This window comes from Cyprinus carpio, chromosome A15 (genome assembly GCF_018340385.1).
Source record: "Cyprinus carpio isolate SPL01 chromosome A15, ASM1834038v1, whole genome shotgun sequence".
In the NCBI taxonomy this organism is placed as follows: Eukaryota; Metazoa; Chordata; class Actinopteri; order Cypriniformes; family Cyprinidae; genus Cyprinus; species Cyprinus carpio.
Genome location: NC_056586.1, coordinates 8529508 through 8547299, shown reverse-complemented (window position 1 = coordinate 8547299; position 17792 = coordinate 8529508). Strand labels below are relative to the sequence as shown.

The 17792-nt window shown below is 36.6% G+C and overlaps 1 long non-coding RNA gene and 2 pseudogenes across 1 annotated transcript; all 3 read right to left on the bottom strand.

The window, feature by feature from the left end:
• Positions 1-1963: 1963 nt before the first annotated feature.
• On the bottom strand, positions 1964-7179 carry LOC122134546 (annotated as a pseudogene).
• Positions 7180-7384: 205 nt separating this feature from the next.
• LOC122134273 lies at positions 7385-11165 on the bottom strand. The gene is made up of 3 exons (XR_006161856.1): positions 11045-11165; positions 7866-7943; positions 7385-7747 (listed from the first exon to the last, which is right to left on the bottom strand). It is a non-coding gene; the product is annotated as an uncharacterized LOC122134273 (long non-coding RNA).
• Positions 11166-12730: 1565 nt separating this feature from the next.
• The window catches only part of LOC109072108, a 9863-nt pseudogene continuing 4801 nt past the window's right edge, over positions 12731-17792 (bottom strand).

The following is a 17792-nucleotide window of genomic DNA, read 5'->3' as shown; positions in this document are numbered from 1 at the left end:
CGCCTATCATGCCGGCCAGCGGAGTGCTATGGACGGCGGGGGAAAATCAGACAATAAAGAACAATTTGGCAAAATGTTGTGAGAAAACTGGACTCTCATGGTTGAAAGCACTCCCAACCGTGTTAATGTACATGAGAAATGAGAAGAGAGTCCAAACAAATTTGAGCCCATTCTTCGAAATTCTCTTTGGGTATAGACCACCATTCATGGGAATAGAAGCGGGAAAACGCAGGCTTCCATCAACAGATGTGTGGTGAAAACGAAAATGTTTGAATTACTGCAAAATGAAATGTCTTTGTCGGTTGTCCAACATCATCTGGTGCAGGTGAAAGCTGCCCAGAGGAAGGTTGCTTGAGACGTTTCTGCATAAGATCAGGCCGGGGGATTACGTGTTAATTCGTGACCTGAGGAGGAAGAACTGGAGGCGCAAACGGTGGCCGAGGGCCATTCCCAAGTTTTGCTGATAACACACACAGCGGTGAAGGTCGGAGAGAGAGTCTACGTGGGTGCACGTCAGCCATTGCAGGAGAAGTTCCGCCCATATCGGAAGGGCAACAAGAGGAGGAGCAACCAGCAAGCAACAACAACAACAAGTTCAACAATAAGCCCCAAGATCGAGCCCAAACCACAAGCGCCAAGAGCAAGGTCAACTCAGAAGGAGTGATAAGGCCGGTTGTGCAGAGTAAAGCCATTTGTGCTGCAGCCACACCCAGAGACATTGATCATTGCAAAGAGTTCCAATCACTAGACAAGATGGATCGTTCAAGACTGTGGTACACATTCAGACTGCCAGGAATGTGTGGAACTTTGTGAGACTGCATTCATTTTTGAATTTGATATCAGTGACTATTTGTTTGATAAGTTTATGCTTATAATTGAACACATGAGAGAGCCGTAAGAGAAACCCGAACGTACTGACAACCTGTGGGCCGGGTGGGTTATGTCTTTGTGGGGAGGAGGATGGATGTACTGGATAATTCAAACTGTTCTGCCAATTGTAGTGATAGGAATTCTGATTCTGTTTTGCTTGCCATGCATTATGAGATGTATTTCCCATCTCAGTACAGAGATTGGTTAGGGCTGGGACGCCCATACAAGCATTAAAACTGACCCGCTTATCCGATAGATAGTGAACACAAATGTGATGATTATGAGAGTGACGAGAGTGATGACATTTACACAGAAATGTGAAGAATGATCAGGTATACGAAAGTCAGACATGAGGAGTATAACTGTTATGAAATGACTTGAAACAATTATAATCATGTATGAGTTTGCTTAGAATTAGAAACAAGCGTGTTTTTAAGTTATCAAAACTAATGTTAATTAATCCCAAATCGTTTGTATCAGAGAATGATAAAGAGGAGAATTGTTGTAGAAAAATTTTATATTTACTCTTTCTAATTTACTTTCTTAAACATTGGGTGGGTTTTTATATATTTTTATTTTTCCTTTTGATTTAACTTGTGTATTTCTATGTATGTCACCTGGAATGCAAACAAAGACATCACACAGTAAAACAAAGAGCCTTTGAAGTCTTTAGTGTGGGTAATTTAGTCAGGAAAGACAGAAGGGTTTGTTGACTCAGAGATGTGAAGATAATAAAGCCCAGGGGGGGTTAGAAGGCCTATGTTTTTTTTCTGAAACAGCTAGGTTTGGTTTACGGGGTAAGTGGAAATTTACAGAGAAGGAACCTTGTAAGAAGTGGGGGGTGATTCATGCAGTATAAGAAGGCTGTCTGTTTTCAGTGTGATTTTAGGTCTGTTGTGTTTTCAGGTGTAGCTGCTGGAACATTGTTGAACACACACCTCTTTAAGGAAATAAATTTCTTTCTTTCCTTAAATATAATTTTGATTCCTTTGTCTCTTACACTGGGATGCTATTTTGTTAATATTTGTTTTTTTGCCACAACAATCACACACCACACAGAACCCATCACACTACTCACTTCTGGCAATCATCGCTAGACCATATCCTTTTTCCTCATGGACTCCCCTGTTGCTCCCATTGTGTTAGGGTTCACCCCTGGTTAACCAAACATAGATCCACGAGTGGAATGGGGTTCCAACACAGTCACATTGTGGAATGAAAAGTTGTCCCATGAGTCTTGTCCTGGGTTTCTGCTTGTCCCTGTTGTCCCTGTTTCTGTCTTTCAGAAGGAGAACATGGTGTTGCCCAAAACGTGCCGTAGAGTACCTGTGACCTGAAGGAAGTGTTCAGTAAGTCCCGTGTCTGCTACTCTTCCTCCGCATCGTCCTACGACTGTGCCATAGATTTAGTGTCAGGTAAATCTCCGCCTAAAGGCAAGTTATACTCTCTTTCTATTCCTGATAGGGAGGCCATGTGGAGAAATACATTTCTGATTCCTTAGCGTCTGGGTTCATCCGTCCTTCCTCTTCTCCAGCGGGGGGCGGGATTCTTTTTTTGTGGGTAAGAAGGATGGTTCTCTGCGACCTTGCATTGATTACCGAGAGCTGAACAACATCACGATAAAGAACACCTATCCTTTACCACTCATGTCTTCAGCTTTCGAGAGGTTGCAGGGAGCGTCCGTATTCACAAAATTGGATTTACGTAATGCTTATCATTTGGTCCACATCAGGAAGGGGGATGAATGGAAAACCGCCTTTAATACCCCTAGAGGGCACTTTGAATACTTGGTGATGCCGTTCGGGCTCTCCAACTCGCCCGGGGTTTTCCAAGCACTCGTTCATGATGTGTTGAGAGCAATAGAGAGTTGTTGGCCGTCAAATTAGCGTTAGAGGAGTGGCGTTCACGCGTTTGTCCACAGCCTGCGAGACTCTGCTCCGGATGAGGGAGCGCACTAAGGCCAAGGCCGATCGCCACCGGTCAAAGCCTCCCGTTTACGTCGTGGGTCAAAAAGTGTGGCTTTCTACCAGTAACATTCCTCTGCGTTCCGTTTCTAATAAATTAGCTCCCAAATTATTGGCCCGTTTACTATCACCAAAGATCATTAGTCCGGTGACAGTGCCCGCCCATCAAACTACCTCCAGCGTACAGGAGGAATACACCCCGCCTTTCATGTGTCCCAAAATTAAACCCGTGTTTTATGCACGTATAATCCGCCTACTCCGGTTCCCCCGCCGGCCGCGTCTCGTAATGGGGAACCGACTTATTCGGTTAATCGTAGTTCTGGACTCGAGACGGAGGGTACGAGATTCCAGTACCTGGTGGACTGGGAAGGTTACGGTCCGGAGGAGAGGAGTTGGGTACCTGCTAGGGACATATTGGAATCACTCCCTTATTGATGAATACAATCAGCAGGTAGCCCTTCTGGGAACTCCAAGAGGAGCTCTTAGAGGGGGGGGTACTGTCACGGTTGGTAAACCGTTATCTCTGGGTGTTGGCACTTTGTGGGGAAGAAAAGTCTGTGTGTTTCGCGTCTGCACTGATTAGTTTGTGGTGCGTCTCCGTTAATTTGTCATCAGCAACAGCTGTCACTCATTTACTCATTCCCTTATATATGGCTTGTCTCACACGTCTCGTGTTTGTGAGATCGTTGTTTCATGTCGCTTACCCTGTTTGTTTGGCTTCAGTGTTGTCTGCGTTGGATGTTCGTGTTTTCCCGGAACCTCATCCACTCTACTACGCACTTCCACTCAGCCACAAATCTTACCTTCGGCTCTATTACCCCGCAGTTCCTGTGCCATCCTCCCCTGCCTGCCTTCTCACCGTCATCATCTGGATTCCTCACCACCCCGTCAACCACCATCTTGGATTTTTTTTGTCTTCCCAGCATCATTGTCTTTTCCCTGTTTGTTATTTATTTTCATTAAAAACCATAACTCGCTATTGTTTCCAGTCCTTCCTTCACCCAGCCGTCACACAATTTCACCAATTTTGACTCTCGTGACAATCCAAACTGTGTGGATGTCATTCTTTTGTGCAATACAAAATAAGTTATTTTGAAAAATACTTCATTTGTTCATACAATGAAAGTCAAATGTGTGCAATGCTGCTTTGGACCCCACTGACGCTATAGTGGTGATGCATCAACAAAAACAAAATTACAATAACAAAAACTACTCAAAAAAACCCAAACTACAATAAAATTCAAAATCTAAAAAATAATGCAAAATTAAAAAAAAAAAGTAATAAAAAAAAAAAAAAAAAAAAAAAAAAAAACATGCAAACCAATTGCTTAAAGAAAAACAAGTAAAGTGAAATAGGAATAGGATGTACTGACAAATGCTTAATATAGTTCACTTACACAAGAGTTTTAGTAACTTGAAAAGAACTGTAGGGAGTACTTGATAATTTCACTTTAGGTTTTACTCTTGACTTAGTATGGCAATGGTTCCCAACCTCGTTCCTGGAGGCACCCCAACACTGCACATTTTGCATCTCGCTCCTTTGGTCATGACTCACCCATTTCAGGTCTTGGAGTCTCTACTAATGAGCTGATGAACTGAATTAGGTGTGTTTGATTAAGGAGACATGGAAAACCTGCAGTGTTGGGGGGCCTCCAGGAATGTGATTGGGAACCACTGTAGTATAGCTATTCAGAATTACTAACTCCCAGAGTGCATTGTGGCATGAATAAATTATGCAATTGCTTTGTTTTACTTTTACTTTTTTTTTTGTCAATTTTATTTGCTGTCTTGTCTCAGTAGTAGCACAGCAAAAAGAGCAAATATTGCTATTATAAGTATATATGGCTATTGTTACAATTAATAAGATAAATACAATTTTATTGTTACCTTTGTTGTGTTTTGCATGCTGAATGTTGGAGTTTGTGTGTGACTCAAGCATGGGCGATTGCGAGATATTGCCACAAATAAAAAAGGATCATATCAATCCAATTAAAAGCTTCACAAGTGTTTTTGAAAAACAGTAAAATTGTATAAAGATCATTAATCAACTTGAAAACACACTAGCAAATGATTTAATTAAAAGTTAGGTCAACCTTCTAAACCGAAACCTATTTATTACTTCCCCTTCCTTTGAAACCAAATAACTGTGATTTCATGTTGCATCAGTAGTAAAAGAATGACAACTATATAAATGAAGTTCCAACTGCCTAACCAAAGACAGCACTAATCACTATAATGGTGAGTTCAAACAAAAACTTTTTTTAGGAAAATCAACATCAATTTATGAAGTCAGCTTATATGATGTTCTCTCAGATTTTTCAGTTGTATTGATAATTCAACATTCAAAATGACTTTGGGAAACAAGTGAATGCAACTAGAGAAAGATAACTACAGAAGTGGAGGAAATTAGTGAAAAGTCTATAAAGAATTGCCCCGCCTCAAAAACTCTTTCTTCTTCTTCTTTTTCTGTTGTTATGTTCCACATTATCAACATATTAGTGCATTGCTGCCTCTCACTGGTGTATTAAAGGGTTAGTTCACGAAAAAGTTTTACTCACCCTCAAAGCATCCTAGGTGTATGTGACTTTCTTCTTTCAAACAAATCCAATCGGAGGTCTATTAAAAATTGTCCTGGTCCGTCCAAGCCTTACAATGGGGGTAAGAGGGTGTTGGTTGTCAACAGTTCAGAAGGCGTGAAATAAAGTGCGCTCATCTGTAATAAAACGTCCCTCACGCGGCTCCGGAGGGTGAATAAAGGCCTCCTGTAGCGAATCCATGCATTTTTGTAAGATAAATATCCATATTTCAAATGTAATAAACACTTTTTTCTCACTTTTGCTGACTGTGGTACGCGGAAGATGTTCCGGTGAATGACGTAGGACGTATGTGTCGCACGCGTGCCTCTGAGAAATGCAAGAGCAAAGTAAACAAAGTTTCCTTACTGTAGCAAAGGAAAACCAGTCTGCTTTTGGCATATATCGAAATCCTCCGACATTTTTGCTACAAATGCGTGCACTTTATTTCACGTCTTCTGAACTGTTGACAACCAACACACTCTTACCCCCATTGAAAGGCTTGGAGAGGCCAGGACAATTTTTTATATAACTCAGATTGGATTCGTCTGAAAGAAGAAAGTCACATACACCCAGGATGCTTTGAGGGTGAGTAAAACACAGGCTAATTTTCATTTTTGGGTGAACCAACCCTTTAATGTCACTTGTTCTTTTGTGGCTACTCGATTATTTTAAGCGTCACACAAAGCAGTAAGTTGTTTTATTTGCCTTGAAATTGACTGTAACTTAATAAAATATAGTAAGTATAACAACTAAGTAAATATACTAAGGTAAGGTAAATTACTGAATTTTACAGTGTATATACTGAAAAATCAATGTCCCTGCATTTAAATAAAACTTAAAAACAGCAATGTGGTAAGTTTACCTGGACAAATTAAAGTTATTATTTTAATTATTATTTGGCCTTAAACTTAATAAAGATAAAAAGTAAAAACAAAAAACAATCATAACACAATAACAGTATCATAACTGTTCATATTTAAATGACTTTAAGTTGGTAATGAATGTGACGAGGTAAAATTGGCTATTATGTAATACTCACACTGAATGTTCAGCATCACTGAAGAGTTTTGGGTGCCGTGTTGGTTCTGAACTTTACAGTGGGTACCAGCCTCTTGTGTTTCAGGTCGATCCTATCGAAGGTAAAATTGTCTCCAGTCTGCAGCTGCTCCATCTGTCCCTTCACTCTCTCTGGACCAGGTGTAGTTCACTGCTGGATTTGCATCACTGCTGCAGGTCAGAGTCACTGAACCGCCCTCCAACACAGAGCTGGAGGGAAGCACAGACACTGATGTGTTTTTAGGCGAATCTGAAGGAAAAAAAATCAAAGCCTCACAATAAAAATCATAATAATATGATTAACAAAACTAAAAAGCATCTCAAAGCATCACTTACACTGAACATGTAATGTGATGCTGTCCTGTGCTGTTTTGGTCTCGTCCTGTAGCTGGTAGGTTATAGTGCAGGTGAAAGTGTCTCTGTGCTGATGGTGAGTAGCAGTGAAGTTCAGATCAGAGATGAGCTCCTCTAGTCTGCGGCTCCACTGAGGGGGATTCTGGGAGTGGAGCTCCAGTGTGAGAGTTGGTGGAGGAGAGGAGCAGAGAGTCTCAGCAGAGCAGCGCAGACTCACAGATCTCCCCTCCAACACCTCCTCCTGATCCTGCACCTCCTTCTGCTCCACAGACAGCTGCACTGTGGGTTTGGTGTGGTAGAGTCTGAAATAAACACAAATTTATGTTGTATATATGAATATACTGATTATAAAGTAACATTTTGGTTGAAGACTATCATCGCCACAATGTTTTTTTGTTTTTCTCCTCAAATAAGATTTATTTATCATGGATACTCTGGATTAAAATGTTGTTGTCTTTTAGACTACTGTCATAATCATTTCAGATAGTGATTGTGAAAGAGATTTTATTGTCTTGTACTAGAACAATTTACAGTTTATAATATTTACAAGTCACTCACCAATCACATGAATTGAAACACTTGTTTCTGCATAGGTCCATTTCAGTTCACCTTCACCCTCAATCCTGAAGTAATATTGAGCACTGTGATCTGATCTGAGGTCATGAAAAACAGTGGTACAGTCCTTGTCTTTTAATTTTCCAGTTATATTCCCTTTCATTAAGGAGTTATGGCTTGATGTGCTTGAGTTAAATGCTAGATTGTTGTTCACATCAGTCCCGTCTTTGAACCACTGTCCTGTAGCTCTTTCAGTGAGGTCTTTGTCATATTGTTCCTGAATCTCAAATCTGCACTTTATGATCACACAGGATCCATTGAGAGCTTCGATCTTCTGCGGCAGAGTGATGTTGAACTTTCTACAGCAAACACCTACAACACACACATAATGCAACCATGTAAGAAATCATTTAAAAATGATGAATATCGAGAAAAGAGGTCTGAAATTTTTCTTCTTAAATTTAGTTTATGAATAGAAATATACTCAAACCTTTCAACAGAAAACCAAGAAGAATTATTTTCTCTGCTGTCCAGATGTCCATCCCTTCATTCAATGAGGAGCATCAACCTATAGGTGAACAGCAAACTGAGCCCAAAAAAGGAAGAAAACTGTAACACTGGATAAACTGAGCCACCCTCATTCCTCGCTCACTTTTTGTGATTAAGAGACATTTCGTTGAGTTTGAGAGCACTGACAACATAAAACTCACCTTTGCTTTCAAGGAAAGATGCAAACGTTTTTGCACAAATATGGGCCAAAGATAATACCTCAGGAAGGAGGAAGTAATATTTCATATTTTACATCAACATTAATGATTGATTGAAAACAAAACATTGTCTTACTTTTTGTTTATTTTCCTCCCATTAATTAAAATATTTTTGAAAATAATACTTATAGTCAGTGCTAGTATCGTTGTGTGCAAAAGCATTACAGTTTTTTTTTTCTCTGTGAATTCTTATTTTATACCCTTGAAAGTGGTCCCTTACCCTAAAATTTGAATAATTATATTCACTTTAATAGTTTATATACGTACTCCATGTGTTTACACCATTTAAATCATCTAACTATCTCTGCATTAGTTTTTTTTATTAATTTTTCATGAAAATTGGTTGTTTCGTGCACTCTAGATTAATAAACACTGCAGGGAATGTGGAACTGGATATTTAAAACAATATGTGGATGAAATGAAGCATAATTAGAATAAATATATATTTTTAAATAATGTATTTTTAATAATGGATTATCATTAAAGCATAATATATTCTTTAGAAATTAAAAATATGTTAAATATGACAGCATCTATTAATATTCAATAAGTCTACTGAATTTTGGTTTAATGTAATGGAAGTAAAAAGCAGCAAAAAAGAATCTGACCTTCCTGAGGGCAGAAGTGTATGGAACGTCCGGAATCCTGTTTAGATCCCAAGTTTCCAGCTGTACACCTGCTGCTGATTAGAGACGGACTGAAGCTCTGCTGCAGAAACCGAATCTGAAGCATAATCTACTGACTGCATCAGATTCTATTATAACTTCCCTTTTTCACACACATCACCACAGCACTTCCTGGGATCAGCAATGAACATGCCTTCTGTGCACCAGACAATGCCAATTAACTGAATTTCTGGAAAGTCTTTTGCAACAAAAACTATACAACTTACATCTCCTACATTCCATCTAATTTCAGTCTGTTGCACACACAAAGCTATAGTATAGCTTCGGAAAACTTGAAATGTAGTGCACAGGTTATTATAGATGTATGAACAGGAGCAGGGGGAAAAAGTAAGTGTGAGGCATAAACAACATTAGTCAATGAATGAAAAAAATGTTTTTTTTTTTATTCTGATTTTTTGTATTGAGAAATCCCTCCCATAAAGTAAATACCAACATAAAAAAACAAAGCTCAACCCTAAAATGTTCTGTATGTACATTATATTTTACCTCATTACATCTGGAATGTTGAGGCTTAAAGTCTATAAGAACACGAATTTTTATTTTTTTTTATAAATGAACCCTGTATGTGTTCCAGGATCAGTTTTTTAAATCTGTGTTCCAGGCAACCAGGGACACCAAGTACCTTTTGCAAATTGACATATTCATTCTCAGGAAAAAATAAAATAAAAAAATCTATCAGACAATTTGCCACCACACTGAAAAACATATTCCCTTTCACACTGATATGGTGAGAATTCAAGAATGCTATTGTTCATACGTTAATCACATCCCTTGTCGTTGCTTTCATATGATAGCATTCAAAGAAACTTCCTCTCTCTCACAAAAAAAAAAAGGGGAGCTGGAACACCGGGGAAGGAGGACACCAGTGAGTCTTCTGAATATAACATTGACTGGATCGAAGATAAACAGTGGTGCAGTTCCTTCAGTCTAAGCAGAGTTTCCAGTTATTTTTCCCATTCATTAAAGTGATTGGTTGGGGAACTGTGGAGGTAAAATTCACTAGATGGGATTCATCTTATCTCCATCTTTGAGCCAAAGTCCCTTTAGGCACACTCTCCGTGAGATTTTTGTCATATTTTTCCTGATATCAAATCTGCACTTTATGATCACACAGGATCCCTGACTGAGATATTGAATGGTTCTGTGGGCAGACTGATGTTGAAATTTCTACAGCAACACCTACAAACACAACAGTAATGCAACCATGTAAGAAATCAATTGAAAAGTGCTGAATATCGAAGAAAGAGGTCTGGAAAATGTTCTTCTTAAATTTAAGTTTATGAATTAGAATAATACTCGGACCTTTCCAACAGAAAACCAAGAAGAATTATTTTCTCTGCTGTCCAGATGTCCATCCCTTCATTTCAATGAAGGAAGCATCAACCTATAGGTGAACAGCAAATTGAGCCCAAAAAAGGAAGAAAAACTGGTAACACTGGAATAAACTGAGGCCACCCCCCCCCCTCATGCCTCGCTCAACTTTTTGTGATTAAGAGACCATTTCTTTGAGTTTGAATGAGCACTGACAACATACAAACTCACCTTTGCTTTCAAGGAAAAAGATGCAAACGTTTTTGCACAAAATATGGGTCAAAGCATAATACCTCAGGAAGGAGGAAGTAAATTTATATTTTACATCAACAGATAATGGGTGATTGAAAACAAAACAGTGTCTTACTTTTTGTGTTTATTTTCCTCCCATTGAATTAATAATTAATTTCTGAACAATAATACTTTAGGCAGGTCTAGTATCAATGTGCGAAAGCATTAACAGTTTTTTTTTTCTCTGTGAATTCTTATTTTAGACCCATGAAACTTGGTCCATTACCCATAAATTTGAATAATTATATTCACTTTAATAGTTTAGTATACGTAATCACATGTGTTTAACCATTTAAATCATCTAACAATATTTATCTGCATTAGTTTTTTTTATTAATTGTTTCATGAAATTGGTTGTTTCGTGCACTCTAGATTAATAAACACTGCAGGGAATGTGGGAAATGGATATTTAAAACAATATGGTGGATGAAAATGAAGCATAATTAGAATAAATATATATTTTTAAATAATGTATTTTAATAATGATTATCATTAAAGCATAATATATTCTTTAATTAAAAAATATGTTAAATATGACAGCATCTATTAATATTCAATAAGTCTACTAATTTTGGTTTAATGTAATGGAAGTAAAACAGCAAAAAGAATCTGACCTTCCTGAGGGCAGAAAGTGTAGGAATCTCCTGTTTAGATCCCAAGTTTCCAGCTGTAACACCTGCTGCTGATTAGAGACGGACTGAAGCTCTGCTGCAGAAACCGAATCTGAAGCATAATCTACTGACTGCATCAGATCTATTATAACTTCCCTTTTTCAAAAACACATCACACCAGCACTTCCTGGATCAGCATGAACATGCCTTCTGTGCACAGACAATGCCTTTAACTGAATTTCTGTAAAGTCTTTTGCAACAAAAACTATACAACTTACATCTCCTACATCCCATCTAATTTCAGTCTGTTGCACACACAAAGCTATAGTATGGCTTCAGAAAACTTGAGATGTAGTGAACAGGTTTTATAGATGTATGAACAGGGAGAGGGGGAAAAAGTAAGGTGATGAATTAAACAATATTATCAATGAATGAAAAAAATGTTTTTTTTTTATTCCAGATTTTTTGTATGAGAAATCCTCCCATAAAGGAAATAATACCAACATAAAAAACAAAGCTCAAACCTAAAATGTTCTGTATGTAATTCTATGTGACCATCAGTTTCATCTGGACTTGAGCTTTTTAAGAATTTTTATTTTTTTTTATAAATGAACCCTATAAATTAACCCAGTAATCAGTTCCATAAATCAGTTTTTCAAACAACCATTCAAACCAAGTACATTTTGCAAATTGACATATTCATTCTCAGGAAAAAATAAAAACAAAAAAAAATAAAATAAAAAAATCTATCAGACAATTTGCCACCACACTGAAAAACATATTCCCTTTCACACTGAACAAAGTTTCTCATTTCTCTGGCCTGGCGCTAAATTCAACCTAGCCTTCCTTGCCATGTCCTGGACTTCCACAGTGGCTCTGTGAAGTCAAACTGACTTTAGTCACAGCTTCACCTGCTCTCTCATGGGATCACTAAAGGTGTGTGGAGGAAATTCAAGAATGCTATTGTTCAGAAGGTAATCACAGCCATTGTCGTTGCTTTCATACGACAGTTCAAGAAACTTCAGCATTTAATAAGTGGTTATAACTTATATTTCAAACACAATATTGCCAGTTACAGTACTTGGTCTATTTCTGCTCCGCCACCAGTTTTGGCATTCCGGAATGAATCTGTGTTTTTGAATGAATTGGTTTAGTGAATAATTTAACAACTCAATTTAACATATCAATATAACCCTGCAGAAAGAGTCACTGACAAGTTACCCATTTAAATTCATTTTTTTCCAGACATGAAAATATCCAGATTACGTGTCATTAATAACCCTTTGAAATAATAAATAATTATTATTATTATTATTTTTTCTTTTTGGAAGTGTGAAAATTTGTGTTTTATGGTCGGTGGGATAATGTGTATACTGAATTAACATTTTTCTACAGTCATCAGAATTTTTATATATCTCAGCCCAGCAATTTTAAACTCTGTTTCATCACATTCTAGAGTTACTATTATGCATAAAACCCCGTATACAACACTTATACTGTAGGAATACTGAGATAAAAGACAAAAAATACAACCATCAACGTATTTTAAAATTTTTACTTTATTTACACAACAGGTCATTTCAATTCTCTCATCCTTTTTTTGTACATTCAATTAAATTCTATGCAATCAACACTTTCAAGCTTCAATAAGTATGAAAAGACATTGTACAGACAGAAGATGGGTACAACTGGAGACACAGATATATTATACAACACAAATATTCCTACAAGTCAAAACGTAAAATGTTAAGAAAATTGCAAATTAAAGGCCTACTTGAAAACATATTGTCAGAAATAGTACATAAAATGACAGAAATGATGATAGACAAATAACTAGTCCATGTGCACATACAATTTTTGTAATGCATCAGGCTTGAAAACAGAAAGAATCCATGTGCAGTCAGTTGTTTTCTTTTAGATTATGAATACAAAAAAAAACCTCTTATAAACAGGTCAAATCTCATGTCAAGTCATTCATGTGGAAATATATGCATTATAAAAATCCTGAAAACACAGTTGACAAAGGAAGACAAAGGGAGAGATAAAATGTCTATTTGTTGTTTATTGTGTGTCACTTCTCTTAATGTTCAAAGTCTCATATTCAGAGAGTGGAGCAGAGAGCTGAAGAGACGCATATGTGCCTGCTGCCTCATTCTGAGCCTGAAAACAGAAACACTCTTCAACACCATCATCATCATCATCATGCTGCCTTACTATATCTACTATATAAGGAGACCCACCTTCAGCTTGCTGGACAATCTGGAAAATAGGAAATTAATTACTAAAAAGCGTTCAAGCTCAGTACATCAGTACATTTATCTCTGGATAGAGAAATGTGTTGTAACTGTTTGAATGACTCACTGTCTAATTTTGTAGAGTGCAAGTCCAACAGTCAGAGCGAAGAGAACCAGAATCAGGGTTAATATGATCAAGAGTGAAACTGTAGACTGTTGACAATCTAAAAACACACAATATGCACATGAAACAGAAAAATATAGCATACAAAAAAAGAAAATTTAGAGTCCCAAAACCGTCCAAGTAGTATTTACATGGAGCGCAGTACTAGTAAAATGGGAGTTGAAGGTCTTTTTTTTTTGCCGTTTCATAAGTATAATGATTTTTTTATTATTATTATTACAGGTGTTGTACATTCTGACAGCTTTACAATTCAGAAAGACTTTAAAAAAAAGAGACTGGCATATGAGTGGCATGATTTGAAGCAATAAGGCACGAGAGGCTATGCTATATTGTAAAAACTTCATTATTAGTGTCTATTTTCACAATACAGCAGTCTTAAGTGCTTAATAAAACAGTTTCTATATAACGAAAATATTAAGGATTTCTTAAAAGTAAACAAAATATTTAAACAAACCAAATTATTTAACTGCAAACATCAAACCAGAAAGATGAAATAGTTCTTCACAGGACACAATGTTGTGATGTACCCGTAAGGATTTACCTGCAAACTGCAAACCAGAGAGATGTAGTTGAAACCATTGACTTGCAGTGCCATGAGTGTTTCTGCTGACACACTGCAGAGTGGATGTGTGTGTGTGAAACTGATGAAGAGTGATGGAGCTCCTCAAGCCTGTGCTGCTCAATCTCTCTTCACTGATGAATGTGTTTGAAGAGTTAGTGACAGGACGTCCTGACAGATGCCACTCCAGTTCAGGAGAGGGATTCCCATCAGCCTCACAGAAACACAAAGTTACATCAGTCCTGTTACAGCTGGAGGATGGAGAGATTTTAGGGGCATCTGAAAGTATTAAAATGAGAAAAACAGAATAACTACAATGACAAAATAAGTTGTTTTGAAAAATATTTCATTTGTTCATACAATGAAAGTCAAATGTGTACAATATTGCTTTGGACCCCACTGATGCTATAGTGCTGATGCATCAACAGTCAGAAGAGTGCATTTGGAAAACAATCTAGTCTTACTGACTATAATCCAGAACGATCTGATCATCTGAAGCTACAATTTATAAATAAACAAAACAAAAAATCAAAAAAGCAAAACTGTAAAAATAAAAGGACAAATAAAAATGCCTTTTAATTATATTATTTGGCCTTAAACTTAATAAAGATAAAAAAAGTATAGCTAGTAGCTATTACTGCATCATAACACAAAAACAGTAACATAACTGTTCATATTATAAATTACTTTAAGTTGGTAATGAATGTGACAAGGTAAAATTGGCTGTTATGTAATACTCACACTGAATGTTCAGCATCACTGAAGAGTTTTGGGTGCCGTGTTGGTTCTGAGCTGTACAGTAGTACCAGCCTCTGTGTTTCAGGTCGGTCCTATTGAAGGTAAGAGTGTCTCCAGTCTGCAGCTGCTCCATCTGTCCTTCACTCTCTCTGGACCAGGTGTAGGTCACTGCTGGATTTGCATCACTGCTGCAGGTCAGAGTCACTGAACCGCCCTCCAACACAGAGCTGGAGGTACTCACTGAAACTGATGTATTTTTAGGAGCATCTAAGAAGCAAAGATAAAAGATTGATATAGGAAAACAAACTGGCTTACTGGGAAGATTGAGTAGCTAATATTTCTGTCAGTTACATACATTGGCCTAATTATTTAGACATAATATATGAATATATTAGGTTACAAAATATCAAAACAAGTGGCATTTATTTTAAGGTAGATGCTATTTGGTTTGATATTTTGTTATTTAATGTGATAATGCACAGACTGAAGTGTCCAAACGTGTTCAAATATATTTTGGGGTCACTGTGTATATACATTTTCACCCTATTATTCATATAAAGAGATAGTTTCACCATTTACTGACTCTCATGACAATCCAAACTGTGTGCATGTCATTCTTTTGTGGAATACAAAATAAGTTATTTTGAAAAATATTTCATTTGTTCATACAATGAAAGTCAAATGTGTACAATGCTGCTTTGGGAACCCCACTGACGCTATAGTGCCTGATGCATCCACACAGTCAGAATAGTGCATTTGCAAAACTTACTGACTAGAATCCAGACTGGTCTAAAAGTCTGAAGCTACAATATATTGTAAAATCTAATAAGTCAGGCTTACTTAAAAAATAAATAAATAAATAAATATGGAAACCAATTGCCTTAAAAAAAAAACAAGTAAAGTGAATAGGAATAGGATGTTGTACTGATGAATGCTTAGTATAGTTCACTTACACAAGAGTTTTAGTAACTTAAAAAGAACTGTAGGGTTGTACTTGATAATTTACTTTAGGTTTACTCTTGACTTAGTATAGCTACTCAGAATTACTAACTCCCAGAGTGCATTGTGGCATGAATAAATTATGCAATTGTTTCGTTTTTATGTTTTTTTTTTTTTTTTTTTTTTGTCAATTTTATTTGCTGTCTTGTGTCAGTATTAGCACAACAAAAACAGCAAAAAAAAATGGCTATTGTTACAATTAATAAAATAAATAAAATTAAATTGTTACCATTGCTGTGTGTGACTCAAACATTGTCGATTGTGAGATATTCCCACAAATAATAAAGGATCATATCAATCCAATTAAAAGCTTCACAAGGTATTCTTGAAAAACAGTAAAATTGTAAAAGATCATTAATCAACATGAACAATACACTAGCTAAAGATTTCATTAAAAGCTAGGTCACCTTCTAAAAGAAAACTATTTATTATATTCCTTCCTTTGAAACCAAATAACTGTGATTTTATATTGCATTGTTGCATTAATAGAAAGAGAATGATAACTACATAAATTAAGTTCCAAGTGCCCAACCAAAGACAGCACTAATCAATATAATGGTGAGTTCAAACAAAAACTTTTTTTAGGAAAATCAACATCATTTTATGAAGTCAGCTTATATGATGTTCTTTTCAGTTGTATTGACAATTCAACATTCAGGATGACTTTGGGAAACAAGTGAACAAAAATAGAAAAATAAACAAAAAAATTGGAAAAAAATATAAAAGTCTAAAAAAAAATCCGCCCCGCCTCAAAAACTCTTTCTTCTTCTTCTTCTTCTTCTGTTGTTATGTTGCACATTAGCAACATATTAGTGCATTGCTGCCTCTCACTGCTGTATTAAAGGGTTAGTTCACAAAAATGAAAATTAGCCTGTGTTTTACTCACCCTCAAAGCATCCTAGGTGTATGTGACTTTCTTTTTTCAGACGAATCCAATCAGAGTTATATTAAAAATTGTCCTGGCCTCTCCAACCCTTTCACTGGGGGTAAGAGGGTGTTGGTTGTCAACAGTTCAGAAGACGTGAAATAAAGTGCGTGCATCTGTAATAAAACGTCCCTCACACGGCTCTAGGGAGTGAATAAAAGCCTCCTGTAGTGATTCCATGCATTTTTCTAAGATACATATCCATATTTCAAACGTAATAAACACTTTTTTCTCACTTCTGATGATTGCGGTACGAGGAAGATGTTCCTCCGGATGACATAGGAAGTATGTGTCGCACGCGTGCCTCTGAGAAATGCGGGAGCAAAGTAAACAAAGTTTCCTTACTGTAGCAAAGGAAAACCAGTCTGTTTTTGGCTTATATCGAAATCCTCCAACATTTTTGTTTAAAATGCGCGCACTTTATTTCATGTCTTCTGAACTGTTGACAACCAACACCCGCTTACCCCCAATGAAAGGCTTGGAGAGGCCAGGACAATTTTTATATAACTCAGGATTGGATTCGTCTGAAAGAAGAAAGTCACAAACACCCAGGATGACTTTGAGGGTGAGTAAAACACAGGCTAATTTTCATTTTTGGGGTGAACCAACCCTTTTATGTCATGGTTCTTTTGTGGCTACTTGATTATTTTAAGTAAGCGTCACACAAAGCAGTAAGTAAGTTGTTTTATTTACTTACTTACTTTATTTACTATGTTTTATAACTTAATAAAATATAGTAAGTATAACAACTAAGTAAATATACTAAGGTAAGGTAAACTACTGAATTTTACAGTGTATATACTGAAAAATCAATGTCCCTGGCATTTAAATAAAACTTAAAAAACACCAGTGTGTTCAAGTTTAACTGGACAATTAAAGTTATTTTAATTATTATTTGTCCTTAAACTTAATAAAGATAAAAAAATAACAAATAAAAAAAAACAATCATAACACATTAACAGTATCATAACTGTTCATATTATAAATGACTTTAAGTTGGTAATGAAGGTGACAAAGAAAAATTCAATTGTCGTCTGTTCTGGTCCAGACTCACACTGAATGTTCAGCATCACTGAAGAGTTTGGGTGCCGTGTTGGTTTCTGAGCCTGTAC